Consider the following 25,350-nt stretch of genomic DNA (forward strand, 5'->3'; position numbering starts at 1 on the left):
AAATTGGCCACCAGGCGAGTTGCCTCAGCCTCCCATCCCACCATAAACGTCTCTCAGATATTGTGGAGCACACAACAAGCAGCAATTACAATTGGAATATTGGTTGTGCTGAGATCTAACCGAGTCAGTAAACTGCACAAGCGCGCTTTCAAATGTCCAAAAGCACATTCTACCACCATTCTGACTTGCTTAGCCTGTAGTTGAACTGCTCCTTACTACTGTCCAGGGTGCCTGTGTACAGCTTAATGAGCCATGGCATTAAGGGGTAGGCTGGGTCCCCAAGGATAACTGTAGGCATTTCAACATCCCCAACAGTAATTTTCTGGTCTGGGAAGTAAGTCCCTTCCTGCAGCTGTTCAAACAGACCAGAGTTCCTGAAGATGCAAGCGTCATGCACCTTCCCGGCCATCCCACGTTGATGTCAGTGAAACATCCCTTGTGATCCACCAGTGCTTGCAGCACCATGGAAAAGTACCCCTTGTGATTTACGTACTGGCCGCCCCGGTGTGCTGGGGCCAAGATGGGGATATGTGTTCCATTTATCGCCCCGCCGCAGTTAGGGAACCCCAGCGCATTAAAGCCATCCACAATGGTCTGCACATTTCCCAGAATCACTACACTTGATAGCAGCTGGTCAATGATTGCACTGGCTACTTGCAGCACAGCCGCCCCCATGGTAGATTTGCCCACTCCAAACTGATTCCTGACTGACCGGTAGCTGTCAGGCGTTGCAAGCTTCCACAGTGCTATGGCCACTCGCTTCTCAACTGAGGGCTGCTCTCATTTTGGTGTCTTTGCACTTCAGGGCAGGGGACACCAAGTCACAAGTTCCATGAAAGTGGCCCTACACATACGAAAGTTTCATAGCCACTGGGAATCATCCCAGACCTGCAACACTATGCGGTCCTACCAGTCTGTGCTTGTTTCCCTGGCCCAAATTTGGCGTTCCACGGCATGAACATGGCCCAACACCACCATGATCTCCCAATCGCCACATGCCGTGCTTCTAGGAACACCTGTGTCCATGTCCTCATCAGTATAGTAATCGTGCTGTCATCTCTTCCGCACCCGGTTTTGCAGGTACTGCACATACAGCTGGATAATTCGCGAGGTATTTACAATGGTCAAAACTGCAGCAGAGATTTGAGCGGGCTCCATGCTTGCTGCGCTATGGCGCCTTCATGGGTAATCCTGGAAAAAGAGCGCGAAACATAGGAGAGCTGTTTGGTTCAGGATGGCCGATAAAAGGCAGTAAATGGTTGTCTTCTGTAGCTTTCACGGAGGTGGGAAGCCTGCAAGAGCAGGAGAGCAGAGTTTGTGGCAGAAGCTGTGCGGCTCAGTTAATGATGGCCGAAAACGGTGGAGAATTGTTGCCTTCTGTAGCTTCCACGGGAGCCCAGGACAGACAACATGGAGAAATTAGCTAGCGCTGCAAGAGCGGGAGAGCAGAGTTTGTGGCAGAAGCTGTGCTGCTCGGTTCTTGGTGATTGAAAAAAGGCGGGAAATGGTTAGATAAAAGAGTAGATAGAAAGACTACTACTGCTACTACGAGGTGGATTCATAGTACCAGGAGACAGGTGGTGCACCATACTGCACCGTCTGCTAGCAGTATGGCGTCTGCCGTAGCTTTCACAGAGGGAGAAGCAAGTGACAACACACACCCAAAACCACCTGCGAGAATGTTATTGCCCCGTCATGCACTGGGAGCTTAACCCAGAATTCCAATCAGCAGCGGGGACTGTGGGATAGCTACTCACAGTGCACCGCTCCGACATTCGATGCTAGCCTCGGTACTGTGGACACACTCTGCTGAATTCTCACGCTTCAATGGGGACACACGACACCGAATGTATAAAATCGCTTCTGAAAATTCAAATAGAATAATTTCGAATTAATTTCGTACTCTAGACGTACCCTAAGTAAAGTAAGGAATATTGAGGCATAGATGATATCAAGCTGTCTAAACAAAGGTGATGTTGATGAGTCCAGAAAATTAATTGGAAGATGTACATTTTGGCATATCTGTCCCTCTGAAGGTGTGTTTTCATAAAGCGTCATTGGAGATATCCACTTATTGTTGGAAGATCACATTTAATAACTAAGATAGCTTTATTTTGCATCTGGCTAGAAGGCTGCAACCTTTACTGTCTCATGCAGACTTCACCATCCTGACTCATGCCCTTATGATTTGAGCTATGGAGTATAACAATGCACTCTACTTGGAGGTGCACCTTAAATCCACTTGGAAACTGGAACGAGTGCAGAATGTGGCCGTGAACACATTAAGCCAATGCTCTAGGACAGTGCTTCTCAAAGCCGGTCCGCCACTTGTTCAGGGAAAGCCCCTGGCGGTCCAGGCCGGTTTGTTTACCTGCCGCATCTGCAGGTTCGGCTAATCGCGGCTCCCACAAGCCGTGGTTCGCCGCTCCAGGCCAATGGGGGCTGTGGGAAGCTGCGGCCAGCACATCCCTCGGCCGCGATGCTTCCTGCAGCCCCCATTGGCCGGGACAGCAAACCACGGCCAGTGTGGGCTGCGATCGGCTAAACCTGCAGACGCAGCAGGTAAACAAAGTGGCCCGAACTGCCAGGGGCTTTCCCTGAACAAGCGGCGGACCGGCTTTGAGAAGCACTGCTCTAGGACATAGGTGCTGGAACTAGGAGTGCTGGGGGTGCTGCCACACCCCTTGGCTTGAAGTGCTTTCCATCAATACAGGGTTTATAGTTTGGTTCAATGGCTCTCAGCACCCCCACTATACAAATTGTTCCAGCATCCCTGCTCTAGGATCCATACTACCTCCCTATGAATTTCCAGGTGGAGTTTATAGTGCTGGTATTGACCTATAAAATCTGTAGATAGTTTATCTATTTACTTGAAAGACTTCCTCTCTCCTGGTGTCATATTGCTGCAGCTGAGAACTGAGGGGCTCAAACTGAAAACAGAAGGGGGCTGCTGGCAATGTTCTCTGCTAGGATGCCTTTTCTTTGGAATGTGCTGTTTCCCCGTGTGACATCCTCTGTCTGAAATAGCTTGAATGTGTTGACTTTGAGGGTATATTGCAAGGCTCGTCTTTTAAGGGAACTTTTAGGGAGGGAAAGGCTGTTTGTAGGGTGATGCTTAACAAAAGATGGGGTATTTTTGCTACAATTTATGACTTGTTTAATTTTTGTTGTATTTTATGGGCTTGCTGCTGCTGCTTTTCTGGTTTATATTAGTGGTGGTGTTTTTAATTAACTATCAAGGCTGCAAGGAATGGAAGGTGGGGCATCTCTTGTGGTCTTACACATGTAAATAAATAGCTAACTTATGGAGGTGGGGGAGATGATATCCCCCTATATCCTCTTTAGCCCAACCCACCCTCCTTTTACTTTGTCCTAAATTATTGTAACACATAGTGGTCTCACTTGAAGTAGTGTCTTTTAAAAATATGTAATTAGGCTCTGTGATTTGAATAGTTTCTAGTGATTTCTAATTCACATTATATTCAAGTGAACATATATAATAGAGTTTATATTAAGTTTTCTGAAATACACTCTGTATTTCATACATAGGGACAAATCCTGAAAAAATGTTATTAATGGGTGTGACTTTGAACACAGCTTTTCTGTGACTCTTTCCTCACTTGTAAAATAAATTTAATAGTACTTGTCCATTTTTATACATTGGTTTGAGATCCTCAGATGCTATATAAGTGCCAAGTATTATTTTTGTTATACATAATTATGCAGAACCAACATACTTATGCATTCTGTAATGTATGTCACATGCACATTATCACATCCTAAATTTTGATTTAACTGAAAATAACTGATTCTGTTTTTACTTTCTACTAAATACAGTATTCAGATTAAATATGTACATGATTTAATAATCCCAGCTAAAAAGACTAAGTCAAACCAGCAAAATAAAGGTCAGGCCACAAAACCTCCAGGCCAGACTCATAAATTATAAAGGCTAATCAGTAAAACTCCAGACAGAAACATCTATTGTTGAGGGTTGGTTATAATATATGAGTTTGAACTGGAGGATTTGTGTTGCCTGATAGTGTTGCAAGTGATATTATCTAACATTTACTGAATATAATTCAAATTCTGCTGTGTGGTGGTGGTGGGGGTGGGGAATAGGGAGGTTGGTGGGGGAAGCGTGTTGGACAATTTATGTGCATTATTCCTCTCTCTTTTTTTCTGTCTCATCTTCTATTCCTTTCTAACATGCTTTTACTGAACAGATGGGAAGAAAGTATAAGTACTGGAAAAAGTTTTTTTATTTTCTATATGTGGTTTCAATAGTGTTGTGCTGTACAGTGCCACTCCTGATAGGGTTAAAACACATTAGTGTGAGAGACCTTTCCTTTGGTAGCACTGTTTGGCTGTGTTTAAAGTTTGATTGCAGTCAGGGGAAAAGCCATTTCTGCTCCTTCTCAGAGTGCTTTAAGGAGTGGATTGGTTTAAATCAGCTATTTAAATCACTGTTTTTAATCCTGGTTTAAATCAGTCACCAGGAAATCTTGATTCAAATTGTCAGTTTTCATACTGTTTGTACTTTTTAGTTATTTTCCTAAAGAAAGACTGATTTTCATTAGTGAGTAACCCATAAAATGGTTGTAACTAAATACAGCCTTTACATTGGTTGTGCTTCTTTTAGCTAATATAGAGGATACAATATATCCACATTAATAAGCAGTTCTGTAGCTTTGCTTACATTTATTCAGATTCTTAATTTTTACTTTTTTAATTATGTTAGCAAATGATGAATGATGTGTAACCCTGCTGCCCAATGAAGCCGACAGCAACCAGGGCCGAGTTCAATATCTGGGGTTCCTTTTCAACAATATAACACAGAACTGGCTTGAGTCCCCACCCAGTAACCTGGAAAAATTACACACCACCCCTGGGCGCCTCTGAAAGGCAATACCTCCTCACTCGCAAGCACAGATTCTGAGTGTAGAAAAGAAACTTTTAATGAAAGGAGGGAAGTCACCTGACATTAATTAGGGAAAATGCCACAAGCGGGATTTTGATGTTCTTGAGTTCTACAACCAACAGTTCCTTTTCTGTGCTCCTCTTTGATTCCTCACCATGCCGCAATCACAATGGTTGTCCTTGGTCTGTGAGGACCTGGGGTTCAGAAGTGCATCTGTGTGAGTTCACCTCCCACCCAGGGAAGAAGGCACCTTGCTTTAGCACTTGCTCTGTCTGGCCGCCCCACTAGCCACGGTTCCTCTCCACTGACCACCACAGCAGCCGCTCATTCACCAGCCAACTGTCAGTCATCTGCTGCTACCTGCCTCTCTGCTGAGACCTCTGCACATCAATCTCTTAGTGATTTTCAGCTCTTTGTAGACTGGGCAGAAACACTGCCCCCCCCCAAGTTGTTTCAGTTCTCATTTGAGCACTTTAATATAATAAAAGACTCCTAATGAAGCCTATTTCACTCTCCTTGAACAGTGGGGAGGAACAGGTTAAACCAGATTGGGGACCCTTGGGGAAGAGTCCACACCTCCTGGCTGGGACACCTACTCCTCACCCCCTACTTTCACAGAGGTCTGACATTTGAGCCCCTGGCTTAGCGAGTTCCTTTCAGCTGAAGGTGACCTCTCAATCGGGACAAGTTCATCACAGTTCTGCTCCCCTTTGGTCATACAATGAAGATAACAACATTTCACTACCCCTGCATTCAATGCTAAAATGATTTGTAACCCAACACTAGCCAAAGCTGACCACTTGAAGCTACACAACTCCTGTCTGCTAGATGCCTACACAGAGTAGGTGTGTTCATGTAAATACAGTTTGCTCCTGAAGTCTCTCCCCTCCCAAACTAACTGTCAGGGGATAGTTCATTCAGACACTGCTTACAGATGCATTTCTTACTAAATGATCATTTTTTTACTTGTTATTTGTATCAAGTGCTGTTTGGATTAAAATTCAATTAAATAAACAAAAACAGCATTTTAATTTTTTTACTAAACTGGTCCTAAAAGTGCTAGATACTTAAGAAAAAAGTTTATCAAAACATGTTACATTTAAAACTGACCCATTTATTAAACAAAGGAAGGGGTCTTTTTTGTTTTTGGTTAATGAATTGAACTAATTGTTTCCGGTCACCATGTCCATCAAAACTCTAGAATTAGGAGATCTGATCCTCACACCTAATTTTTGTTCACAGGTTAGAAGTAGGAAGCAAACTTTCTTGCTTTTTCAACTACCGATTGGTATTGAACTACAGTAGAACCTCAAAGTTACAAACACTTCAGGTCTGGAGGTTGTTCGTAACTTTGAAATGTTCATAACTCTGAACAAAATGTTATGGTTGTTCCTTCAAAAGTTTACAGCTGATCATTGACTTAGTACAGTTTTGAAACTTTACTAAGAAAAATGCTGCTTTCCCTTTATTTAATAGTTTGCATTTAGCACAGTACCATACTGTATTTGCTTTTTTTCCTCCTCTGCTGCTGCTGCCTGATTGTGTACTTCTGCTTTTGGTTCCAAATGACATGTGTGGTTGACTGGTCAGTTCATAACTCTAATGTTCATAACTCTGAGGTTCCACTGTAGCTGAATAAACTGAAATGAAGAAAATTTTCTTTCTGTATCTGCAGAAGAGGCTATTGCTGTCAAAATCTGGTTAAGCACTTCAAACTCTGGTTGCAGGTCCTTAGTGAGTGACTTCCAGCAGTTCAGTTGTTTGACTTTCTTTAAAACTTGCAGCAATCATATATTGATTAATATATTGTTTGTATTTAAATGACTTTTAAGTTTAGGTCACTTTCAAACTGAATTTTAAATGGATTTAGTTTGGAAAAGTGAACCTGTATTAAATTAAAACAAATTTAATTTTAAACAAAAAAAATCATTTAAAAAAAATCATTGATTTTTATCCCACCCCAGTGCTTTAATATTATCAGGAGTTGCACAGTGAAGTAAAAGCACATCCAGAGAGCACATGATCTACCAGTCAGAGAAACAGGGGGGTAGATAAGCTAGGCCATGAAGGGTTAAAACCCATGTGCATTTTATGTAATAACTTGGTATATGGATTGTGCCAGCTCTTTTCCAGATCCAAAGTCCAGAGTTTGGTCAAGAGACCAGAGCCCTAGCAAATAGTGATCAGCTAAGAGAAAGCTGGGATAAAAAGATAATCTTGCTTTGCTAAAATAAGCGTAGTCAGCAAATTGCCAGGTGTTGGAGCCGAGTACTGAATAATTGTATCTTATTCAGAGCTGCAAATTGAACAAAGAAGCCCCGTTTCCATTGTGTTAGTTTCTTTTGTAGGGAGATGTTTTTCCCACATATCCAACCTTGAGTTTATGAAAGGTTGGAACATGTCAGTATAAGATATGGCCACCTCCCTTTCCCAGGGACCAATGTCTGCCTTAAGACACAAAGGAGACAATCTTTATTGCCATATACTTTCACTGTTTCTTTGCTTTAACCCCTAGGAATGTATCTGTTGGACAATCAGAGGAGTTGCTTCATTCCTATGGACCCCAAATTAGAATTCAACATATATATTTTATACTAATACATTTTATCAAAGTATTAATTAAATGTTAACTTGTTAATGTCTCCGCCCATGGTCTCAAGTTATGTAACCTTTTAACATTGGCTACTATGCTATCTTGTTTTGCTGCTAGACCTATCCGGGGTTGTGGAACTGCCTACTCTATCACTTTCCCTCGCCCATGGAAAATCCATATATTCCATTGTAATCAATTGATTGACAGTGTCTCTGAGCCTAATAAGCGAGGTGACACCCCGTCAGTGCTGTACGTAATAAACACCTATGATTGACTTCTACACGGTGTGGATTTATGTTCCTTCAAGCCACAAGCCAAGATGACATGCTGCAAGCATAGGCTTCAGATACTGATGGGGGAGGAGGGGATGATCGCCACAGTTGTGGCTTTTAGCTGCTGGGATCAGGTTGGTTGATGTGGTTGGAACTTGGAGATGGACAAATCATCAGAAAAAATATATTTCTAAGTCCAGTGCTTGGTTTCAGAACCAGTAAACTTCTCCCTTTGTACAGGTTGGCCAAATTATTTGTTTGCTCTTAAGTTTAATTAAACTGGAGTGTCAATGTATGAGTGTCACCTAATTTACTGCAATATTTTTGTACTGAATGTTAATGATGTCAGTTTTCAGTAGTTTTACAACACTTAATCTTTGCCCCTTGGCAATGAGTCCACGCTGCTGATCTTACAAGTTTTCATATCCAAGTAAAATTATAGTACTCCAATAAATCAACTTATTTTCGTAATTTTTTTAAAATCTGTTTGATTTTAAAATTCTGATTACTCTAGCTGCTGGCCCACAGTAGGACCTCACTGCAGTGAGCAAACAGTTGTGGATAAAAAGGGAATGCTCTTAAATTTATTATATAATGATTCTGTGTGGGCACAACAAGCAGGGCTAGGTTTAAAAAACCCAAACACACAGCTTAAATGGTGCCAAGCTAATCAAGGGCCTCTGAATCAGCAGTGTTCAACTTTAGAAGACCTCCGGGGAGCCCACTACAAAAAGAGCAACCATCCAGTTTGTATGTAGCATCGTCCACAGCATCACAGATGCACACGGACTGTCCTGGATGTCCCAGGCATGGCTGGCCTTGGTACAGCCCACCACACCTCACCTGAATCTGTTAAACTGGCTTCAGAGGTAGCATGGGAGCTCAAAGTCAGGGAGCTGTCCATCCAACCTGATGATGATGTACGAATTCCTGGTAGTGGCAGAGACTCTTCCCGTTCTGTCTGCCATAGTGGTCTCATAGTATCATCTGGATGGAAAGTGTGCAGGATTGTTCAGTTAGGATTTCTGCTACACAGTCGGTGGTGGAATGCATTCTATGTATTCCTGAACAGTGGCAAGTGTGGCAATTGTTGTGCCTTGAAGATCTGTTTGTTGGCTGCATTCTGATGCTGGATGTTAGGTGGAGAAATATTGGCTAGGACTGGTAACTGTACAAGTTCTGATGGCTTCAATGTGCCTGTGATTTTCATGGTATGATTAAGCTTTGTCTACTAGTCCAGTGTGGGCAGAGTTTAACCTAACTGGGGCACTGTTTTTGCCAACTGAGTATCAGAAACAGTCCCAAACTACTCTGTGTTTGCTCATTGGCTCCCCAGGAGGATTCAAACAGTTTGTTCAGGAGACCATTTCAGTTCTTGATCTCTTGGGATACTTTAATGAGATAGTATTTGTATGTGAGCATGCAATCTAAGATGACCCCTAGATATACTGACTTTGAATCATGTGCTAGCCCACTGACCATTCAAAAAGACATTATTCTCAGGTTGGCTCTGAGCATGATGTAAGTGGAAGCATGTTGATATGATCTTTGATGCACTTGGTTTCAGTCCCCATTTCTTGAAATAGTCACATAAGGCAGTCATATCACTGTTCTGGTTCTCTTCAACCTTTTGGATGTCAGTCCCTTGAGGTCAAGCAGATATCATTGGTATACATGAACCACCTGCAGATGGTGTTCAGTAAATTATAGAAGAATATATGAAATAAAATTAGTGCCAGCACCAAGTCTTGTGAGAGTCTGTTTTTCTGGAATCTCCAGGTGCTGTTTTTGGCCCAGAGCCACCTGAAAACATCTACCTCAGAGCAGCAGTTCAGTTGCCATAACAACCCATTTAAGAAGAACTCTTGACATTTTACACAGCATGCCAGTATGCCAGATGTTGTCAGAGGCTGCTGAAAAGTCAAAAATGACAGCTCCAATTTTCTTCTTTTGAAATCCATTCTCAGTATATGTAGTAAGTGTTAACATTTGATCACAGGTGCTTCAGTTTGTTGAAAACCTGCCTGCATATCACTCAAAAGTTGTTCTGTCATGTGTGTGGTTCTTTGTAGGATCATCTGCTCCAGGAGTTTGTAGCTATAACTCAGGAGTGATATTCAGCGATAGCTGGCTGCTAAAGAGTGGTCTTTACCTAACAAAACTATTAAATGATATTGAAAGCATAAAAGAGAGATTAAATGGGTGGATGGATTTGATTTAAATCACTAGTCAGGAAGACTTGATTTAATCATAGATTTCTACATAAAAGTGCATTCTTGTTGGTTGTTATAACCTTAATACATATTCTTCACAGCTCAGAGATAGATGCAGGTTTCATTTTTAGAAGGTACACACTAGACATTTTTAAAGTGATTTATTTTGAAAACTTTTCAGATTAGTTTTACAGTTCTATCAGAAAATGAATGATTGTTTGGTTATTTCATTTACCAAAGGTAATTGAAGCAGATATTTATGACGTCTTTGGGAGGTGAACTATCTTCAAGTCAACAGGTTAATCATTAATATTTGGAGGATTTTCTTGCCATGCTGTATTAGGAGGAGAACATCACCAGACAGACATTTAAATTGTTTTATTTAACTAAAACAATGTTATGTATTCTAGATTTTTTTCTTCAACAGCAAACATATAATATTTTAACGAAACAAGAATACATATATAATATTTTAACAAAACTAGCATATACATTTTTGAATTTAGTTAAACATTCAAGTTTTTTAAAATCAGGTTTGTTTTTGTTAAAATTGTTTTTAACTAAAATAGTTAAATGAAATATATATATATATATATATATATATATATATATATATATATATATATATATATATATATAAAAAAACATTTAAATCGACTGTGTCAGCCAGGTCAACATGAGAAACTTAAAATATGGGCTTCTGCAGCTAACCCCTTCGTCTTCACCTTCATTTTCCTGTTTGTTCATAATCTGGAAAAGAAAAACAAGCTTTCCTGCTTTTTCAGGTCCCAAACGATTTCTCAGTTTGGAATGAATTAGTCCACAGGAAGAGAATATTCTTTCTACACTGGCAGAAGAAGCTACTGTTGTCAAAAGTGGATATTATCACTTCAACAGCTCTGAATCCAAGTGCTTAAGTGACTTCCATCAGTTCACTGGTGTGACTTTCTTTAAAACATCATCAACAAACATATATTTCTTGAATGGTTCATCCTTAGCTCTGAAGTTTATTATAGTTGGCATTATGGAGGGATGATTGCTGGATGTCCATGTCATAGCCAACTCCTCTTCTTCAGCAGTTAAGGTTTGATTCTGGTACCAAGTATTGAGAATATTTGCAAGAAAATGAGCTGTAGATAGTGCTTGTCCCATTCGTTTTTTTAATGCTTGTAATTTAACTCTGTCATTGCATATTTCTCTTTTTAAGATCTCACTCAGTTCCTTCCAAATTTCAACAGTGTCAGCAATAAAATAGCTATTTCCCTGCATTTTGTTCAAGGCTACAGAAATAGGCTTCAGGGTACTCAGCATGTGTTCAACATTTCTCTTAAGCCCAATGTTGAGAACTTTGGCTGTGACAGTGCAATTTATTTTTTAATTATTTTGGTCACAAACTGTCATCAGATTAGGCCAGTTCTTGATATAGTGCTCATAACAGTCCACTACTGAGTTCCATCACATGTCTTCTGGGACAGTTAGCTTGGTTCCTCCCACTTTTTTCAGAGCAGCTGCTGCAAAGTGGTTGTTACGGAAGTATTTTGCAATTTCAACAACATTAGCCTTTATTTCTGTAACAATAAAGTCTTTGGCTAGGAGGTGCATCAAATGAGCACTGCAACTGTATGTTATTAGCTTGGGACTCTTTTCACTTCTAAATAATTTCTTCTCATCTTGGTTACATTTGCAGCATTGTCTGTGACCTACTGCGTACTAGACATTTGAATTTTTTTCACAGTTTGTTATAGCTTTTACTGCTACTTCTTGTAAGTATTGTGCTGTGTGTACATTTCCTGATATATCAATAGTTTCTGTAAGGAAGACATTCCCTTCTTCTGTTGCCACACAAGCACATACAACAGGATCATTGTGGACATTGCTCCACCCATCAAGACTCAGGTTAACAATTTTACTCTCTAGGCCTTTTGTACACTGCTCAATTTCTCTTTCATACAGTTTATCCAGCAATTTGCCTGCGACATCTGCTCTGTTGGGTGGACTGTATCCTGGTCTTAATGACTGAACCATGTTAATGAAGTGTGGGTTCTCAATCATACGGAAAGGAGGGTTTGTGCATAAACAAACTGGGCAATTTTTTCATCAATTACCTTTTTTTGTAATCTGCTGGTTCTTATCACAAACTTATCTATGGTTGTTTCTGGATGATGGAGATTTTTTTTTCTTTTTCCACAGGTGATATACTGTGGCTATGTAACATACATGATGTGACTGAAACACTATCATTGGCAGATAACTCTGAAACTACAGAAAATGATGGTGATCTTGAGGATGAATAGTCTTCTGAATCCTGTATGCTGAGGATGGATTCTCCTAAACAAAATAAGTCAATGCAGTTATTTAATTATTATTACCATTCTGCTCATTTAGTATTACTCATTGCATTCACTGATACTCAGTACTACTTTAAAGGTGAAATTGTAAAAGGAAGAGCTGCCTATTTCAGTGATTTATTTTTTAACACAACTGCTTCTAAAATGACAGTACCATAGAGTAACAACTATATTTTTGGCTCAAACATGAGAATTCAAGAATAATCCAGAAGAAAGACAGGCAGCCCTTAAGAAAGAAGTATGAAATAAAAAAGTTACGAGCCTGAAGATCCTGCATGTTCAGACATGTTCCTTTCATCATCTTCAAAGCAGTTTCCTCCTGAGAAGGAACACTTCTCATGATGTTGTTTCATTCGGGCAACCAGGTCTTGCATTTCTTTTTGCACTATTTGCATTTTGCACGCATGCCTGTCTTACTCACAGGTAGATGAACTTCATTAAAATATTCCCAAACTGGGTCTCTTTTACAGCCTGCTGCCATTATAGGTTTTCCCTTCTAGTGAGAGAATGGTTTGGTAGAGCTCAATTCAATGAAGGCTACACTCAGACCTCAAGACTTCTGGAATATGCTGCTGAAACAGTTTCACTTTTGTTTCTACTGCCTGTCCCTCCCTTCTCACATTTATCTCCAGACTTCTTCTCCATGTTCAGATCTATTCTGCCCCCAACAGTCTTCTATTCATTGAACTTTTTGAAACTTTGCACTTTTAGAGAGAGGTAAGGGATTGATTCTGCATACACAAATTTGCAGAGGAACAATAGGATTGAGATCTGTTATTTCTCACCTCTCTCTCTACATTTATTTATCTAAAAACATTTTTGCTGTTAACAAGCATGTTATTGTCTGTTACAGCTGCCTCCCTGCTGCATTCCCTTTTTGTTTTCCTCTCTGTGTGGCCGCCCCTCCCGGCCATGGGGCTAGCAAGAGTCATAGCCTGGCCCTGCTCAGTGGAATGGCCTTTGCAGACTAACCGGAGCCATTGCTCTGCTCAGGTGGGGGTGGGCCCCTGCCTCCTTTGTTCAGACCTGGGCTCGGTGTAGGGGGCGCTGCCCAAGAATGCAAGACCTTATATGGCCACATAGCTGAGCATGTAAGTCATGCCTGTGACTTAGGACTAGCCCAGACACGTCTGTGCCCACCTGAAGACTTTTCCCTGCTTTCTCTCCTCCCCTCTAACAAGGGGGACCAATCAAAGTTACTGGCGGGAAACTGCCTAAGTCTGCCTATATAACCAGACATTTTCTAAGCAGACCTCGGAGAAGGTCCTTGCTTTGCCACCTGTACTGATCAGCTAGGGGTCTTTGGGAGGCCCTCTCCCCGCTCTCATTTGTTTTTGAGCGTACCCCCGTTTTTAAACTCCCCTCCCACGAACAACGAATTTTGCCTGGAGATCTCCTGATTATTGTGAGCAAATTGAGTCCTCTCTGTGTCCTCTGATGCTGCTGCTGTGCCTGCCTCTGCTGTTGTCCTGGGGATTGGTAAGAACTCTCTCTTGCAGACCCTCCCTGTTCTAGATGCTGGCTTTTCTTTCCCCAACAGACAGACCCAAGTTAACTCCTTGGTCTGCATCTGTAATCTGTTTCTGGTTCTGCAGCTCCTTTGCTGCTAGAAATAAACCTGTGCCTCCCTGGATTCTATCCTGGGCAGCTCACTTGCAGTTGCTCCACTGCTGCAGCCACACCCTTGGAGAACCACCCCTAGTATAAGGTGCACTCATTAGGTTAAGTTAGGTTTAGCTTTATACTCTGTAAGTTAGGCTTAGAGAATTGTTGCATTGTGTTTTGTTACTTGCTAATTTGTGTAGTCTTGGTTAAGTTAGATCATAGATAAGATTTTGCTGTGTTTTGCATAATTGTGGTTAAGTCTGTCTTTCCACTGCAACCCCCCCCCCCAGCTTCTTTGTGTCCCTCTGACTCCTTACAGTCTGTCTGTTCTCTGTGTCTCTCTAAGTTTAAATCTCCCTCTGCTCCACCACGTGCTCCTCTCCCCCCATCCCAATTTAGCATAAAACCCCATTGGTTACTTTTTTCCTCTCTGATACACCTCACATTCTATATTTACACCACTGTGACACATTTTTACCTAAAATTGTTTGTTATTTAACATATTTTTCCATAACTGTTAGTTGGTTATATGCTGCTGTGACACACCTTTTTACATAGAAATTGTTAGCTACCTGTTACATTTATACCTCAGTGTTAATTGTTTACCAACTGTATTGTACCCCACTATTGAAACCCCCTATACTGTTCACCAAAAGAAACCCCTCCCCAATTGTCTACCTTAACAAACCCCACACCCCTCACTATTAAATTTTCCCTGTTTTTGCATTTTCTTAATAAAGTTTATTTTGCACCCCACCCGTGTGGTAATTGCTCCCCAAGACCCCATATACCTGCTGGCAGGGACAGTTATCTCTGGAGACACAAATCCACAGTTTGAGAACTGCAAACTAAGCATCTCTGGTGGTATCTTCCAGACTGAGCACTGAATCCCATTGAGTAAATAGAAAGATTAATCTAAATAGTCTATAAGAAGGCCCTGGAACCCCATAAGATTGGGTCCCTAATCCATGAACTATTGGAACTCATTTACAAGACTTTTCTTAAACATCACATGAATATATTGTCTCATACTATAGAATTAGAATTTATAATCCCTATTCCATGTTGAGATATCTTTGAGCTATAATGTATCTTAATTAAAACTACTGTATTTTTAGATAGGTTTTTCCCTCAAAAAGCATTTTATCAAAAAAAACTGATTTAAATAAAAAAATCAGATTTTTTTAAAATCATTGATTTTATCCACTTTGAAATGGACTAATGCCTGACCATGCAAAAGTTGAAACTTTCTGCAGATACCTGATTCACTGGGTTCCTTTCCAAGGGTGTTCCCAGTCTAGGCCCTTGCACTCACCTAGACATCTGCTCTGCGATGTCCAGGTGTTCCATCATGCCAGTGCAGTCATAAGTGGCAGAACAGTCTGCTCCTTTGCGGGTTGTCAGCAAACAGAGAAAGAAATTAACACAAATGAATTGTCCCAAGGGTGAAGTAAAGCTCTTTTTTCAGAGTGCTTGTGTTCAGCTGTGGCCCCAACTAGGCTCACGGGCTAATATGTCAACTTGATGAGGAACTTCAAATGCATTTTAAGTTAAAAAAGACAATGGTCACTTCTGGTTTTCCCATTTAATCCAGCCTAGATGTTGCATATTTGATCTTTCAAATCTACACAAGATACATACAGCCTGATCCTGCAAGGTCTTTAGCATCATCAACTCTCAGTAAAGTCAATGGGAGTTGAAGATACTCAGCATCTCAGTGTTTGGCCCATTATCATCAGTGGAAGTTGAGGGAGTTCAGTGCTTTTTAGGAATCTCCTTATGGAGTGACAGTGACAGTGAGGGAACAAGCCTCATTACTTTCAGAGGCTTGCCAGTTTCTAATTCAAAGAACAAAACCACTCCAAACATGGTTTCTCTAGAATTTCAGTTTAAAAGTAGTAGATGTCAGAAGACCAATAGAGCATGACCTCAGGGAACAAGCAGGTTGATTGTTAGGCCTAATTCTGCAAGAGTGCAAATTTTGAAAAAAAGATTGTCATAATAATCAGAGAATTTGGGGTTTCTGGGGGGAGCTGAGAGCAGGAAACCCCTGGAATTCACACCCTGATTTCTTGTAGGGATTCTGGACTTGCCAGAGGATTATGCCTTTGTAGAAAGGGCATAAAGGTCCCTTCCCTGTTGGTGTGCCCCTGTGGATAAATCATGAACTAGTATTGTCAATTTCCTGAAAGGTATTGTTAATGAGCTTGTTATGCAAAAAGCTAGGGAGAGGCGAGAACTCTGGTGGGGTGCTTTGAATGCTAAGATCATGATTTTTCAGACTCTCACTAGAGATGTTGAGTGCAGGCTGCCTTTAATAATTCAAGAAACATGGCAAAAAGGCCTTAAATACTATGTGGAGGTTTCAGCCATGTCTCACGTAAAGCACTGAGAGAAGACCATAATTGGTAAAAGTCTCAAAAGGTAGAAAACTTGCTTGATGGGCTCCAACAAGATTAGCTGCCTCCTCTCACTACTTGCTTGGGTTTAAAGAACACAAACTACATTTGTGATCTCTAATGAACTCCTAACAAATTTAACTATCCAGAACTAATGGCCTGTGGATTAAATTTCTCTCCCTATTTCCTTTATTCTATTGGGCTCCTAGAAGTCTAAATATCTAATGTGCTCTAATTTGTAAACCCATGGGGGGAAAGTACTGTAATTGACCTTAGCAAAGAGAGAGCACAGCAGATCGCCATCTGGCGAAGATTGCATCCTGTTCTTTTCTTGCTCTCTTCAGGGATAATCCATTAGGTGCCATAATCCAATTCAAGACTTCTTGCCCTTTGAGTACTCCTCAGTGACTAAAATGCCCTGTTTAAATTATATCGCTCACTACCTAAGAAGGAGGACTTGAGATTCTTGATCTTCAGCTGCTTCATCGTCAGGAAGCCCAGCTCCCTCAATGTAAAATCCAACACAGATTACGCAGGAACTTCCCAGTTGCTAGACTGAGCACTATCAGGATCCTGGAGTAAGGTTTATTAAATGAACATAATGGCTTATTAGTGTCTGATCTTTCTTCATTGGTGCTATATCCACAGATCTGGCCAATACAGAGGGTTGCAGTGAAACTCTGGTGTGGTCACATTAGCTGAAAGTACAGATTCTTTGGGTGTACTTATTTCCTGATAGTGCTGTTTGACATGGTTTGATCAACTAGTCATAATGTAGAGTGCATTCAGTGACTTTCTGTGCATACAGTTGAATGTCTGTTTGCTATGCTCTGCATGGTATTTAAACTTGACCACTTTTCCCTCTACCACCCATCTCTCCTTCCTCCCTTCCCACATTGAGTTGTTCACAAGCCAGTGTTGATAAGATGTCAAATGTTAACAAAATATGTCTGAGGTATACACTGGTCTCAAAGAACTGCACGTATATCCATTGAATCTTGTTTAATAAGTGTTATCATTTGGTTTGGGGGGTTGCGTATGTGGCCTGGTCCATGTATCTGCTGAACCTCTCTATTAAAGGATACCCCACAGATACTGTTGTCTCAGTCCTTGCCTACCTGGCCGAGGACTTGTTGTGCTTGATACTATGGTGTATATCAGAGGGCTGACCCAAGCAAAATATTAGATTGTCCACCTTCAAGTACCCTGGTTGTGGGACTAATACTTGAACATTACAACTGAATCTTGGGGTTATTTTCCTCTTAGGAGTGCTGTGGAGGGGGAGGACTGGTGAAGGTTATCCTTCCACTGTACTCTTATAACTTTTTAACTGTATAAAACAGGGCCACCCAGAGAATTCAGGGGGCTTGGGGTCTTCGCCAAAGACCCGGCACTTCGGCGGTGGGTCCCGGGGCAAAAGGACCCCCCGCCACCGAATTGCCGCCGAAGACCCGCCCCAGGACCCGCCGCCAAAGTGGCGGAAGGACCCCCTGCCACAGGTCTTCGGGGCACTTCAGCGGAGAGTCCCGGAATGGAAGAAACTCCGGGGGCCCGGGCCCCGCTAGAGTTTTCCGGGGCCCCTGGAGCAAGTGAAGGACCCCGCTCCAGGAGCCCTGAAAAACTCTCATGGGGGCCCCTGTGGGGTCCGGGGCCTGGGGCAAATTGCCCCTCTTGCCGCCCCCTCTGGGTGGCCCTGGTATAAAATATCCTTGTGCACAATCTGTTATAGTGCTAAGTAGTCAATTATCCTGACAACCATCTGTACCACACCATTTCCTTCACCATTTCCTTACTTGTCTCATCAACACCAGACTCACCACTCTTTGACACCAGTGTTACTCCAGTATGCACAGTACCATGTCAACCCACCTCATCTCTGTCCCCTTCATTTCCAGCAAGGATGACGATGATGACGAGGAGCGTGCTAACTCATCACGCCACTCCTCTCTCATCCAAACTAGTTGGACATTAGGTCCACCTGTCCAGCCCAAATATCACCATAGGGCTGACACCCAGACATGGTATGGGCAATTATGGATTTCACCACCTATGCTAGTCCCTACTGGGACCCCTGGGGGGCATACAGGAGACAATACCCAGGCCCCTGAGCTCCTACAGAGAGAGGAATAGATCTCCCGCACCACCCTCAGTGGCTGCACCATCAAAGCCTCCTGAGGAGAGTTTTGAAGAACAGAAAGAGACCCTGGTACGAGAAACTACATCAGCAAACAGCATTTCTTCTTTGAGTGCTGCCCTCTACTTTAGGTGTTCATGTGCCCCTGCGCTCGTAGTCGGAGACTTTTGGTAGCAGTGCCCGGTTGGGTCACACATTTATGGTCCCTGCCTCGTGCTGCTGCAGGCAGTTAACCGATGTCTGCCCCGGGGTCTGGGGGCTAGACGATGACTGGCAGTAGCCTTATCCTGAGGCGAGGTGGGGATAGTGGGTGGGGGTTCCCCGGGGAAGGGAGACCCTAAGACTGAGGGGTTACTGCCAGGGGCAGCACCCCAGGTAAAAGGACACCGGGTCCAGGGAGGGACACGGGGGACAGAGGACAGGCGGATCATCAGCCTGCAGAGGGCGCTCTGGAGCTGGAACCAAGCTAATTCCCAGAAGTCACCAGCAGGAGGTGCCGCAGGGGTGAGTCCACTCCTCTACACCTCCCAATGGGAATGCCCGGTTTTCCGGGCTTTCAGCACCTTGCCTCCAGGCTCGCAGTGCCTGTCCCTGACAGCCACGGTCAGTGTTTTTGCTGCCTGGACGAAGCAGGCATGCCACAAAGTGTTGCATTGCCTCAGGCTCATGGCCAGAACGGCACGGAGTGGAGAAGTCTCTCAGATGTGCATTGGGGCATGAAGCTCAGGGACCACCTTCTCTCACTTTGCCAACTGCGGCTTCGGACAGGGGTCCTTTCTCCAACCCCACCGGAGTGCCCTGCCAGGTGTCACTCGATTAAGCACCCGTGACCTGGGTCCACATTGCAGGAATCAGCAAAAATCAAAACAAAAACAAAAAAACACACAGATGCCTGCGGATAATAATAGTACCAGCTGTGCTGTCAGCGCCAGGAGCTGGGGTGGCTGAGAGCTCCGGCACCACTGCAGACAGAGACTCTGGGGGGGACAGCTCTGGTGCAGACGCTGAGGCAGGTCGAAGCCCCGTGCCTCCATGCCACAGTCTACAGCTGCTCCGTGGGTAGGCATCCAGTACCTGTACCGCCTGGGCTGTCAGCACTGGGAGCCGAGGTGGTGGAAAACCCCAGCACCGCTACAGCCAAAGACTCTACAAGAGTGGGCTCCAACACAGGCAGTAAGAGGAAATCAAACCACATGCCTCCGCACCGCGATGTACGTTCATTCCGCGGGCAGGCATCCAATACCAGCACCGGGTGTGCTGTCAGCACCGGGAGCCGAAGTAGTGGAAAATCCTAGCACTGCTAGAGCCAGAGACTCTACAAGAGCGGGCTCCGACACAGGCACTAAGGGGAAATCAAAATCCCATGCCTCCGCACCATGATCTACAAACAGCAGTGTAGCACTGCTACAAAAGACGGCTTCTTCAAAGGCGCGCCTGACATGCAAAGAGGCACAGCCAGCAGTGCCGCCTTCTCCTCCTCCACAGCCCTGGCACTGACAAGGAGGCTGCCACAGGGGCCAATCAAACCAGCACAGCAGTTCCTCAGACAGAGGGTTCTGGTATTCGGCTCTGCCCCTGATCCCCCTATCCACGGTACCGATACGAGAATGACACCCTTGGCACCAAGTCTCCCCCAACACCACTTGCTGTCTCACTCCTTATTTGAAGGAGGAAGATGAGGAAGAACAGGGAGCTATTCCCTCACCAGCTCCTATCCATCAGGAGTCAGTCAACCCAGGAGGCTTTCCTGGGGCATATTATGCTGTCCCTGGGTACTTACAGTGGTTTGGGGACCCCCTATGCTATTCCCATCCCAATGGGCATACTGGAATCCATGGGTCATATGCCCCACACAAGGAGGACTGCCCACCATGACCAGACCCAGCACACAGTAATTCCCCACAGCTTCTGTACCAGCACCCTCATTGGTACCAGGGGAAGAGGAGTAAGAACCCCCACTCCTGCAGGGGACATCACCTACCCACTTGCCATCATTGTCCACAGAGGACACCTTTACGCCCCCTCCCCCTAATATAGGGGATGATTTCAAACTGTTCCATGGCTTATTTGAGAGGGTGGCCCTCTCTGGACATCTCCCTTGAGGAGGTCCCCATGATACAGCATGGGCTGGTGGACTTTTTGCATACATCCGCTTTGTTAAAAAAAATTGCCCTTCACATGAATGAAGCACTGATGGACCCTGTAAGGGTCATTCTGCAGACCCCTCTGGCTGCCTCTCCAGCCGGCGGGAGGTCCAACAGGAGGTGTGTACCAACAAAGGGCACAGAGTTCGCATCCAGCGCCTAATTTCTTAGTGATAGACGCAGTCCAGCGACGTAGCATGCAACAACAGCCCAGAAACACAACTCATGATAAGGACTAGAAAAGACTTGATCAGTTTTGGCAATAAAGCTTACTCCTTGGCTACACCTCACCTTCACATAGCCATCTGTGCGACATTACTAACGAAATACAACTATACAAACTACACAAAAATGTCCAAATTGATTAATTTTATTGCCAAGGACAAGGGAGAACAATTCGCAGCACTTGATTCTGAGGACAGGGCTGCAACATCGGTGTCGATGGTGGTGTAATGAGAAGGGTCTCCGGGCTCTATCTTTCTGGCTTCCCCAAAGAGGTGCAATCCACAGTAGAAGACTTGCCAGCCCAAATTATTCGCCAAAAAGACAGATGACTCACTCCACTCGCTCACGGACTCACAAGTGACTCTCTGATCCTTGGGAACCTATAACCCCAAACCCAAGAGAAAACAGAGGATTTACTTTACATCCTAACGATACCACTGGCCAATGTATTCACAACAACAGTGCTGATTTGACTCACAGAGTCGCAGACACAGGCCCTGAGGGGACAACACTCTACTTCTCAAGTTGCTGCATCCCAACCATCAACCTCCCTGAACAAGAACTCTGGTGGATGGAGACCAATACTCGACCTCTGATATTTCAGAGGTTCGTCAGAAACACAATGATTCAAGATGGTCGCACTATACACTATAAGCAACTGCCCGCTAAAAGCGTCAACTCAGCAGGCAGCATTGCAAGCCACCAAACAGGGTGGTAACCCTCTTCACGAATCTGGACTTCCTAATAAATACCGACCAGCCCACTGTAACAACAGTGCCAGAGCTGGACTTCATTGGAGCCCACCTCAACTCTATCAAGGCCATAGCCTCACTATCGAGACAATGTTCTCTCACTCTCACCAGCCTCATACCCACTGTACGAAATACCCCACAGGTATCTGCCAGGACTTGCCCTCAACTCCTTGACCACATGGCAGCCACGACATTTGCTGTCATACACACCAGATTAAACATCCATTGCCTACAAGGAAGGCTATGTATCAGCTTTATTCCACACAGGCACAGCATAAACAAGCACCCCCCAATATCGGGCAAAATAAAGGACTCCCTTCTCTGGTGGGTAAAACCGACCAACGTATGCATGGGAACACCCTTCATTCAGACCACAAATGCCTCACCCTTGGGATGTGAAGGACACCTGCACCCACATACTATACAGGGCCACTTGTCCCCTGCAGAATCCCTTCGACATATAAACCCATTGGAACGTCAAGCTATCCGCAACGCTTGCTCCCAATTCCTGCCACTCATCAAGGACAAGGCTATTTGAAGCCTCAGCTTGTATGTATTATATATACAGGCAAGAGGGAGCACACTCACAGTCTCTCTGTGTGCAAGCCATAAAACCCAGACGATGGTGCATCAGACACAGTATCCACAGCACCACAGCAGATACCCTCAGCAGACAAATTTCTCAGGACCGTGAAGGGAGCTCGACAGCACAGTACTCCTGTATGTATTTCAACACTGGGGGTTCCCCACAGTAAACCTTTTTACAAACTGCACAAAATATCGAACACCTTCATTTTTGTTCCAGTGCAGGTCTCGGTGTGCAGTCATTAGGTGATGCATTCCTCCTTGAGTGGAACGCTCCCCTTCTCTATGTCTTCCCTCCTATTCCTCTCTTGGACTGAATGATCCACAAGATCAGGCTGGATGGGCCACAGTAATTCTACTAGCATGGTTTTGCCAAACTATGGTATCCTTACCCCTTCAGCATGACCGTATGTCCATGAATCGCACTCCCACTTCTGTCTCACCCACTGTCCAAGGACTCAGGCTGTCCTACATCCACAGAAACTCCATCTCAGAGCATGGCTCCTCCATGGCTCACGGAACCTGAGCTGATCTGTTCAAAATATACTGTTACACAGTTGAACAGAAATGAACTGTCACCCATACACCCTGAAGGGGAGACGAGTTAAGGCCTGGTGCCAACTATAACGGATGACTTCCATCTCAGGGACATTACCCTCTATACTGCATTACCTATTAGCACTCAAACAGTCAGACCTATCCATGAGCTCAATAAAAGTCCATCTACCTACCATCAAAACATTCCACCCCAAGGTGGATTGTCATCCCATCATTACCCATGTACTGACCAAATATTTCCTCAGAGGACTTAATAATGCCTACCCTGAACTACGTGAGCCTACTACACCATGGGACCTGAACCTGGTCCTTCGGATCCTCACCTCTTCCCTGTTTGAACCCATGACGACATAATCACTGCTACACCGTTCCATGAAAATAGCATTTCTTGTGGCAATGACATCCGTGAGACGTGTGGAAGAACTGTGGGCTTTCATGGCGGAACCTCCATACATGGTCTTCTTTGAGGATAAAGCCTCCCTCAGACCACACCCCTAAACCCCACACAGATTGAACACATTACACACTTCATAATCTTGATGTTTGGATGGCATTGGCTTCTTACATATACAGGACTAGACCATCCCATAAATCACCCAGACTGTTTCTATCCATCACTGAATGCTCCAAAAGGAACACCATCTCTAAACAAAAACTTTCCAAGTAGATCCATAATTGCACAAAACTCTGCTATCATCAGTGCGACTGCCAATCCCTCATGGGGATTCACTCGCATCCCACTAGAGCAGGGGTCGGCAACCGGTGGCTCGCGGCTCGCCAGGGTAAGCACCCTGGCGGGCCGGCCCGGTTTGTTTATCTGCCGCGTTGGCAAGTTCGTCCGATCGCGGCTCCCACTGGCCATGGTTCGCGGTCCCAGGCCAATGCGGGAGGCAGGAAGTGGCGCAAGCCGAGAGATGTTCTGGCCGCGGCTTCCTGCCTCCCACATTGGCCTGGGACCACGAACCGTGGCCAGTGGGAGCCGCGATCGGCCGAACTTGCCGACGCGGCAGATAAACAAACCAGGCCGGCCCGCCAGGGTGCTTATCCTGGCGAGCCGCGAGCCACCAGTTGCCGACCCCTGCACTAGAGCCTTATCAGCCTCCTCGGCTTCCCTTGTCAATGTACCTATCGTGGACATTTGTAGAGTTGTTACCTGGGCCTCAGCTCATATCTTTAGACAGCACTATGCCTTAGAGCAACTGGCAACATCTGATACTTCTTTCAGATGCTCTGTACTATCGGAGGTCACGACTTCAACTCTGAAGCCCCTCCTTCCATCAGAGGGCACTGCTCTGAAGTCATCTAAAGTGGAGCACCCACAGGGAAAGCACGTGAAGAAGAGAAGGTTACTCACCTTGTGCAGTAACTGAGGTTCTTCAAGATATGTGTCTCTGTGGGTGCTCCACTAACCTCCCTCCTCCTCTCTGCTTTGGAGTTTCCTTGTTAGTCTCTGTAGTAGAGAGGGAACTGAGTGGGGGTTGGTTGCGTAGCGTTGGTTAACTGCCTGCAGCAGCACCTAAAGTGGAGCAACTACAGGGACACACATCTCGAAGAACCTCAGTTACTGCACAAGGTGAATAATCTTCTCTTCCTCTTCTTCCCCAGAAGAGGCCATAATGCCTCCACCACCCACAATTGCAAATGATTTCAAACACTTCCAGGAGCTGTTCAAAAGAATTGCTGATTCCCTAAAAATCCCGCTAGAGAAGGTTCCAGAGTCCCAACATAAATTACTAGGCATTCTTCAAATCTGCAAACATTATCTTCATCAAAGATTGCACTTCCACTTATGGAACTGGCTAAAAACATATGGAACACCCTGGCAACAATCCCACCCACTTGCAAGAGAGCAGATAAAAATATTATGTCTCCTCAAAGGGGACTTTTTTATTTTCTTACCCAGCACCAAACCTATTAGCGGTTGACACCATCAGTGAACGAGGCAAACAACACCACTCCAGATCCACCCCCTATGACAAAGAGTGGAAATGGTTACCCCTCTTTGGCTGCAAGGCCTATTCATCGGACATTCTTCTTCTTCTGATTCCCATTTATGCTGCACTGATGGTGAAATATGACTATATAAATTATTCTAAACTGTCAAATTTTATTGAACACATACCAGAGGACAAAAAAGAACAATTCAAAGGGATCACCGTGGAGGGCCATCTCCTAGCTAGAACTGCCTTACAGGCATCTCTAGATGCAGCAGACATGGCAACATGTTCCTCGGCTACAGCCATAGTTATGTGTCGGGCTTCATGGCTTCACCTGTCCCGCTTCCCAAGAGAGGTACAATCGACTGTAGAGGATCTCCCCTTTGATGGTCAGAAGTTATTTGCTGTCAAGACCAAGAAGTCCCTTCACACCTTGAAGGCCTCTAGGGCGACCCTTCGCTCCCTTGTGATATACACACCTGCACAGAGAAAAAAACAGGAAATACTCTTTGACCCAGCATGCAAGATCTGTTCCATATGCCCAGCAACAGAGACAAAGCACAGACAGAGACCTCCAAGGCATCGACCACTTCTGGCTCAATCATTGGCATCCCAGTAACCCTCTGCAAAACAACAATTTTGAGGGTTTCATCAAGGACCTGAG

The 25,350-nt window shown here is 44.2% G+C and overlaps 1 long non-coding RNA gene across 1 annotated transcript in view; it reads left to right on the forward strand.

The window, feature by feature from the left end:
- LOC123349853 overlaps window positions 1–7,497 on the forward strand; it is a 111,951-nt gene extending 104,454 nt beyond the window's left edge. The window contains exon 4 of the long non-coding RNA XR_006573663.1: window positions 7,437–7,497. This is a non-coding gene — a long non-coding RNA (uncharacterized LOC123349853). The remainder of the gene's footprint in view (window positions 1–7,436) is intronic.
- Window positions 7,498–25,350: the final 17,853 nt, after the last annotated feature.

Source organism: Mauremys mutica, chromosome 1, assembly GCF_020497125.1.
Source record: "Mauremys mutica isolate MM-2020 ecotype Southern chromosome 1, ASM2049712v1, whole genome shotgun sequence".
In the NCBI taxonomy this organism is placed as follows: domain Eukaryota; kingdom Metazoa; phylum Chordata; order Testudines; family Geoemydidae; genus Mauremys; species Mauremys mutica.